Source organism: Pangasianodon hypophthalmus, chromosome 14 (genome assembly GCF_027358585.1).
Source record: "Pangasianodon hypophthalmus isolate fPanHyp1 chromosome 14, fPanHyp1.pri, whole genome shotgun sequence".
NCBI lineage: Eukaryota > Metazoa > Chordata > Actinopteri > Siluriformes > Pangasiidae > Pangasianodon > Pangasianodon hypophthalmus.
The window spans coordinates 13,284,160-13,293,504 of record NC_069723.1 but is presented as its reverse complement, the minus strand read 5'-3'; positions in this window follow the sequence as shown (position 1 = coordinate 13,293,504).

Here is a 9,345-nt window from a genome sequence, read left to right as displayed (position 1 = left end):
TGAGTAATCTATGGCATTCTGTATAATAAAGGAAAGTGGTCACGTGACAATGATGTAAACCTTATTCATACGCAGATGCATGTAAATTTAAATAGGGACATTTTTTCAAGGACTACGAAGAACTGATATTAACTTAATGACTCTATAGATAACCAAACAAACAAAAACAAAAAGATCCATTCACAGCATTCCTAATGAAGTCCCAACACATCTACTCCTCTGTGCAATATCTGAATGAATTTTAGATAATAGCAAGTTCACAAAAGGCTTTAGTGCATTACAATAGCACTGGGTGGTAGAGCCATAATCACATTTAATTCTCTGCATTCCAGTGGGCAGAAAGTCCGCTGGTGTGTGACTAAACTGGCTACTCACTAGTGATTTGGTTAATACAAGATAATATAGAAAACAAATTTTGCTCATGCATTCACTAGAGCTTCCCACTTGTGTTTGTTTATCTGCAGTTTTGTCTATTTAATTTGCTTTATTTAATTACTTTTTGCAGGCCTCAAGAGATTTTTTTAATGTCACTGTGTTATTTCTTTCAATATTTCATTTAGCTTGTATCTATTGCAAGAAAATACAAATTGGTTGGAATGTGGCTTCAAATGGAGAGCCCAATCATTTGCATTGTAATTTGAATATGTTTACATTATAAAAGTGTCTTATAATCCCAAATCTGCAGAGACAGACAGAGAGAGAGAGGAGGCTTTATTTTTTATTACATTTATAGTTTATCCTCTTTTATGCTTTTAATATTAAGTTTATCACTACTTAGATGAAGGCTACAGTAATTGATTCTTGTATAACATTTGTTGAGTTAAATATATATTTATCAAAAACAATAAGTAATTAAGTAAATTTTAAAAATAATAATTAATAATAATTTTAAAAAAACTTCAGCTTTCAAGTATAAAACCACATTTCTCTCTAAATAGCATAGTATTGGCCCAGTAGGGTATTCAAAGAACAGTAATAAAAATAACATTTGTGCAATAAAATCTTTTATATGTAAAGCAATTTCAGACTTAAAATTGAAAGTGCTAATATGAATGAATGGATGAATGAATGAATGAATGAAAGCTGTCCTATCTTTGTGTATAATTTGAGTGCTTGTATTATCGACCTGGCCTACGTATTATGTGTGCAGATTTTTATGGTGGGATGGACTGATATGACTAATAGATTGATGGGATATTTATGGCCCTATTGCAGGCAAACGCACCATTAATCTCATGACACTTTCCCAAGCTGACATGCCTGTTGCTTAAAAAGGGAGGGTGGAAGAAAGGAAGACAAAAGAAGAAAGAAGAATGTGTTTGTCTTTATGTGCTAATTTTCACTTCCCCTTGGATTACTTCTTGGTGATACTAAGTTTGGATTACTTCTTAAAACTCTTACACTAAACTGTCAGTGGACTAGAGTGTCAAGCTTTAATTTCAAATTGTTCATTTGTTTACAATGTGGAGTATTCCTTTAAGACTATTTTTATTCAGAATTTACGTAGTAAAGGGGAGAAAGTGCTTCAAGAAATTAGACAGTAATAAAACAAGAAATATAATTCAAGTCTGATGTCTAGAAAAATAAAGAGTGTCACAAATCTGTGGGTTTCCTCTATTCCCTGGAGCGACAGACATTATAAAAGAGTTGTGAGCCATACTTCTAGAGCCACCCTTTCTGATAGTATCAAGTTTCAAAGAAATGTGGCTCTATATTAGTTTCCGCTATTGGAAATAGCTTCTGGTTCCTACTGCCACTAGCTCTCTGAGGTAAGATCATTGTGTATGTGTTAGGGAAACTTTATAAAGCTTACTTTGTTTATATGAGTCTTAACGCGAATTGTGAGCCAGTACTGTACAGAACTGTGAAAAGCAAATACTTATTTTCACTATTTACATTATGATTACAAACATTAAAATCAACACATAAGTAACTGCAATTAAATACAGTTTTATAAAATATAAACCAATTGCTGTACCCTCCAAAATTATTTGGAAAGGCAAGGCCCAATCTTTTGTTTTTGCTATACACTGAAGATATTTGGTTTTGAGAAAAAAAAGATGAAGATGAGATGATAGATCAGAATTTCAGCTTTCATTTCTTGATATTTACATCTAGATGTGTTAAACAACTTAGAACATGGCACCTATTGTTAGAACTTACCCATTTGTTCAAGTGATCAAAAATATTGGAACATGTGACTGACAGGTGTTTCTTGTTGTTCAGGTGTGCCCTGTTAGATTGACTGTTTAAATAATTAACCGCTCTGAATGTCTACTCTTGGTTTGAGCCCAGTGAAGACTGTATTTGTTGTTAAAAAGGATAAACCAACATGAAGACCAGAAAGCTGTCTATGGTAGAGAAGAAAGCTATTTTGAAAAACAAAAACATACCAAAAACATACAAGCTCATCAGTCAAACACAATGGAGGTAGTGTCATGGCTTGAGCTTGCATGGCTGCTTCTGGAACAGGCTCACTAATCTTTATTGATGATGTAACTCATGATGGTAGCAGCAGAATGAATTCAGACGTCTACAGAAACATTCTGTTTGCCAATTTACAGAGAAATGCATCCAATCTAATTGGGAGGAACTTCATCATGCAGCAAGACAATGAGTCAAAGCACACTGCCAACACAGCAAAGGACTTCATCAGGGGAATAACTGGAAGGTTTTAGACTGGCCAAGTCAATCACAAGACCTTAACCCAATTGAGCAAGTATTTCACCTCCTGAAGAGGAGACTGAAGAAAGAAACTCCCCAAAACAAACGACAGAAAGACATACTGAAAGAAGCTGTGGTAAATGTGGTGTTGATGTCAGTGGGTCACTGGCTTGATGCAGTTATTGCAAGCAAGGGACATGCAACCAAATATGAAGTGTTATTTACTTTACGATTCTCTGTTCAAATATTTTGCTTATCTAAAGATGGGGTGGTCTGGCACAAAAGATGCCATGTTCTAAGTTGTTTAACACATCTAGATGTAAATATCAAGAAATGAAAGCTGAAATTCTGATCTATCATCTCATATTTATCTTTTGACCTCAAAACCAAATATCTTCAGTTTATAGCATAAACAAAACTAACTGGCCTTGCCATTCCAATACTTTTGGAGGGAACTGTATCTTTAAAAAAGTAAGAGATAAGCAGAAATATATTTAATTCAGCATTAAAGTAATGGTGCAAGTGAATATAGAGAAAAAGTCCTGAGAAGCATTTTCCTGCAAAGCCACTGTTGCTTCATGCTTAAAATACAAAATGCTTATCTGCTAAATCAATAATATATATTTAATTATTATTAATCCATTAATCAGTAATCTATATTGAAATAATTTTTATTTGTGCCCTAGTAATGGACTGTACTGTTATAATCTATAAAGGTAACTTATACATTTTTTTAAAATTATATTTCAAAGTCTTTACTGCTTAAAATGTCAGTTAGGCTTATCAGACTTGTATTAATGGAAGTTTTGTGGCTTCATGCCAGTACATACTTTAGCCCCTAAGCTGTCAGGACAAATTTAACTTCTACATTTAGTTCTGCTGAAAAAATAGCATTTTATTTGCAATTCAGTGCTCCAGACTATGTGATTTAGTTCACTGGGGTTGCTTTGAAACCTTGACATAAATTAGTATACTACTACATTAGTACACTATAGTAAGTTTCAGTGGAATGTTCTGTGTGTTGATTTTGTTGATGATTTGATGAGTTGATGACCTCTCCACATCTTAGCATACATCTCTCATGAGAATAAAAGACATGTCTGAGTGTGTCCATTTGGGAGATACCATGGCAATGTTTCTGATCATAAAAAATAATAATGTTGCATTGTATTTGAAAATCAAATATGAGAACAATATCATTGTTATGACCCAGTGCAGTGTGTACAGTAGATGCTGGAATGAGATGTAATAAATAGTGTGCGATCCAAGTTCAAAATGGCTGAATGGCTGTATTTAGACATTAGACAGAAGTAAAGTGGCTATCACATAGGAAATGCCTGACTTGTTTCTGAATAAACCCAGAAATGCACAATACTGGGTCATTCATGAGTTATTTCTTACCTTATTAATTTTTCATATAATACAAATCACGTGAGGAAATATAGTAACAGATGCCGCATGAGTGGTGGACAGTGTGTGCAATTCATCTGTGTTAGAGATAGTACTATTCACTTTAAGTCTGTATAAACACCAGAGAACTTAAACATGTTCCTGTGCTTTGAAAAACATTCAAAGAATAACACTAATTTTAGGCCACATTTTGACAGCTATGAAATTTTCCATAGCACCCTGGCTGACACAGCACACACCGTTTCCTTTTTTTCACAGACTGACCCATGAGATGCCTGAATGATTTCTTCGAATTCACGATTATATAGGGGTAATTATAGGCCTTAAACCCTGATCTACTACACATTAATCCCACAGTAATGAGATAACCAGTGTAAGCCTGGTAAACAAATGTTGTTATGAGGTGACCTCCCCCACACTGTCTTCAGATTGTAAGACATTGAAGTGTCATTGATTTTCTCATGTGGGTGTCATAAAGTAGATATTAAGCACTGGGCATGTCAGCCATTCTTTCTCAGCATATAAAATAATAGTCATCCTGGTGCCTTCATTCATGTTATAATCATTTATATGCTTTTATTTGATATATATGCCAGGCATTCAGACTTTTCTTCCTGCAAGTCTGGTAATATTTACATTAATAGAGGACCATCATTACCTGTTAAACAAATATGAGGTTAACTGATAAGCTCCTATTTTCATCCATGTTGGACTGAAGGAACAGTCCGTCTTTTATTAGCTCTTTTTTGTTCTCTTCAAGGAAATCCTTAAGACAGCTGAATGGAGTTAACAAAGTAATTGAAACATAGAGTACAAGTGGCCCGTGGTATTCAGGTGGATTTGCAAAGATTTGTCATCATTAAGCTTATAAAATCCAAAGCAATCAGGTTTGGTCCCAGAGCTGCTCCAGACACAGTCATTTGGACAAAAATTGCTGTTTCATGATGGTCAGACTTGATGAAGAATGACTGATGTCATATTACAAAATACATTTCAGTTACAATCACCCTTCAGAAGAGATATTAAGCCCCAGTGAGAATGTTTCTTAGAGTCAACTTGCAGATACACTAGATAATCTCATCCCACTATCTACTGGATTAAAAATTAGAATAAACATTAGTAAAACAGGGATGCTGTTAAAAATCTGAGAAAACAAGAAAGCACATGGAAGTAAGATGACATTGCTTCCACTACTCTCCTTCAAAACCCCTATCTTATTCAGTCAGTTTTATACATGTATACATTCATCGTTCACAACAACATTAGTTAAGCTGCGTCTGCAGTAAGGAAATACATAATTGATATTTGTTTGTTATTTGATCTTTGCATGTTTTTTATTGTCATATATAATCCATGATCTCACTAGAATTGTGAACCTGTGTTTAAATACAGTGCATTGCTCCTACATAGAAAGCAAGCTGCAAAGGTTTGCTCAGGTTTACATTCCGAAGATTTAGGAAAAGTATTAGTGTGTCAGATATAAAACATTACACATACTTCAGATTATTGTCTTTGGTATAGCATTTTCTAAATTGTGTTGATGTATGTGTGGCAATGTAAATCAAAAATAAAATCAGGAATAAATATGAAATTAAAAACTAACAGTGCACACCTTGTCTTATTTCTACTGTTAAGACAAGAATATATTGTTGTCCTGTTCCACAAAGGTCATATGCTCCAACCCCTGCTGCTATTTACTATTCAATTGCCAGGAGATTTACTATTAAAAATCTTATCAGATAAAGAATCCAATTATTTGCAACAGATTTTCTACCTCTTCTGTGCAGTTATGGTCCACTTTAAATAACTTTGGTCTGAATACCTTTGTAGTTAGTTACACTGGCAGTTTAAGTGGAAACTATTATCGGTGACAGAGGAGTCTTGAACAAAGCCAAACACCTGTCACTGTCCCCTTGCCTGTCCACAACATCAGCAACATCCCTGAAACATCATGGTCTTGACTCACAAATGTACCTAGCCATCATTAATTACAGTGTTAAGAACAATCTATTTTCTTATTAGGAGAAGTACATTGTGTTTACTTACTACATGGACCATACTATTTCAATAGACCAGCTATTTCGCTGGATTGTCATAGGATATGATGCTGAGAGACAGAAATATGCAAATAAAATTTTTGCATGTTCCACCAAATAAATAGATTTTTATGAGCTTTTTTAAAAAGATTTTTCCTATTGCCATATTATAATTTATTATTATTTAACCACTTATTTAACCATATATAACCACGACCTAAGGTACATACATGTTTCTCTTGATTACTAAGAAAGCTCAGAAATTTTCCCTGGAACTTCTAATGCCTCCCCATATTGTTGCCCTATACTGCATCTTCAATAATGTGTTGTTCACTTGCTTAGCAGTTTCTCAATATGACTTTAGCTTAGCAAGTGGTCATAAAGCTCATAAAGCTCTGATGTGATGCACTGGCTGCAGATTTACTCTTGGGTGCCTTTGTTTGGCTCCCATGCTGCTCCTATTACTCATAAATCTAATCATGAAAGAAAATCCCTATAGCTCTTACTAACAGCAGATTTAGCGGGAGTTCTTAAGTGCATTCTACTAATGGCTGCTATTTTGCTTGCATTGGTATGCAAAATATTATTGCTTTGTTACAAATGGTCTTTAGAGAAGATATGAGGACTGAATGAAGTTTTTGAAGAACAGAAAACAGTACCAACGTTAGGTTGCTACAGAGTCAGGCAGCATACAGCATATAACATGTCAAAAAGAGATCACGTTGAATGGTGTCAATAGTAAAGGTAAAATGACTTTGCAAAATGATCTGAAATAAATTAAATATTATGTTGTTACATTTCCAATACAAGTAAAAATGTATTGCACAGCCATTTCAAGCAGATCATTTCTTTTTCAATCATATAGAGAGAAATTAGACATTAATAGGGTTATTTTCACTATTTCAGTTATGCTCATGCTGGAATGCTTTTCTTACTGTGGAGCAAAATTCTGCAGTGTTTAATGCATGTCAGTAATTACACTCAGAAAGGTACAGTCTTGTGAACAGCCCATTTGTTACTTAGGGCTCACCATCTGTGATCCACTCATCTCCTAAAGCTCTGAGCCATATCAGCTTTCTACACATTGCACAAGTTTAGCCCCTAAGGAAAGCCCAGTCTCATTATAATCAGTTTAAATCTACAGCTTTTATTGCCTTGAAAAATTTCTAGATTAGCTGCGTTTTATCAGTGCTCGACAAATACAATTTTTACTGTATTTATTGGTCTAACAGACTCAAATAATGCACTATGATATATTGGTGGATGTCAGCAGAAGACTGACACTAATGTGTATAAAAAACAGAATGATAGTGTAAATGACATGGTTACAAATCATTGTTGTGATTGAAAATTTCTGCATAAGTGCTATGACTGTTATGATTTGGCAGAGACAGAATAAATGAACAATTTTTGCATGGGTCCAAACAGTGTTTTGGAAAGATGTTATGCTTTGTTTTTTAGGGAAAATATATTTATAGTGCAGACAACATAAAATACACTAATGCATACTCACAGTCTAGTATATATATATATATATATATATATATATATATATATACACACACACACACACACACACACACACACACACAGCGATCAGCCGCAATAATGTTTAGGTAGGTGGTACGTGTCAAAGTAACATCCGCAGGACCCTTTCCAGGACCCTTTCCCAGCAGAACATTGCCCAGAACATCACACTGCCTCCACCAGCTTGCCTTCTTCGCATAGTGCATCCTGGTGCCATCTCTTCCACAGGTAAGCAATGCACACACACCCGGCCATGCACATGATGGTCAGAGACAAAGATGCTCAGATTTTTATGCTTGCCCATTTTTCCTGCTTCCAACACATCAGTATCAAGAACTGACTGTTCACTTGCTACCTAATATATCCCACCCCTTGATAGGTGCCATTGTAACGAGATAATCAATACTATTCACTTCACTTGTCAGTGGTATATCTCCATTATAACAATAACATAATTGAGCAAGGCTAAATGGGTTAAGCAATGAATGTAAACAAACAAAGGCAGACGTAGAGCCTGAAATCAAACAGAGAACCAAACAAAAAATTCTGTCACAATAGTCAAACAAGAACAAGAACTAAGATCTAACCTAGAATAAAAAAAGACAGATAATCAAGCATGATAATAATAGGCTTATGAGACCCCAGAGAGATGCCATCCAGTGTTATGATGTGCTGCAATGGCCACCACATACACATTTAGTGTAGAAGGGGACATGCCACTGTCTTGCAGTCCCTCAAGAAAGCAGTCCCTCACGATCATGGGCTGATGAGTTTGCTATTAGTACTCAGCAAGGAAACAAGCAAATGAGAAAACACCACTAGTTCCCTGGGAAACCGTCCCAATCAGTCGCAGAACCACAGTTCTGTCAAGAATGGCAATTGTCAACTGTCTAGAATGACAATTTGTTTGCATTTATTTACAATATTCCTTAAGTGTCAATAATATTGGCACATATTATATATTTTTGAGAGAAAATACTATTAATTTTAAAAAAATAGTTCTAATAAGTATAATTTTTGTTAGAATAAAGATCCTATTGTTTGAGTGGGAAATTTGAATTACTGTCTGTAATGTTTATTTCAATTAGTTTTGTTAATTTTTACAAGGGCAACCAACAGTTATGGAGGACACTGTAACTATGGCAACATGGTGAAATTATGCAGCTCTGATTTTCGCCATTTCATCACTGTGCCATTTACCTTTGTATGATTGTCACATGAGAAGGCTTGACGGAGCTGCAGTAACCGTAGATGTTAGGCGGAAACGGTCCATGACCCACAGAAACTGTTGGCATGTCACTATATTGATATAAGGTGTGAGTAAGATATTCTAGATGTGATATGCCAAAAGCCACAGTATCATTATACCAGGTGTACTCAGGTCTAGTATGAAACAATGTGATATCAATAAGGGCTGTTGAACAAAGAGGAGTGGCAAAAAATATTTACACATATGCCAACCCAGATCATAATCAGCAGTCAGAAGCTGGGCCAAACAGCATTTCCAGAACAAACAAACAAACAAACAAATTTTCCTTGCTAAAGCTGTAAGATTGCCATTACCATTATCATTAACTAAAATGAGATAGTTGTGTTTTTTTCCTCTGTTTCTTCTATTTCAAGCTCCAGCTCACCTGAGTCAACATGCCAATCAGTGAACAAAGACACCACACCTTTGATTAGTTGTAAGGTGAACAATAAGAACCAG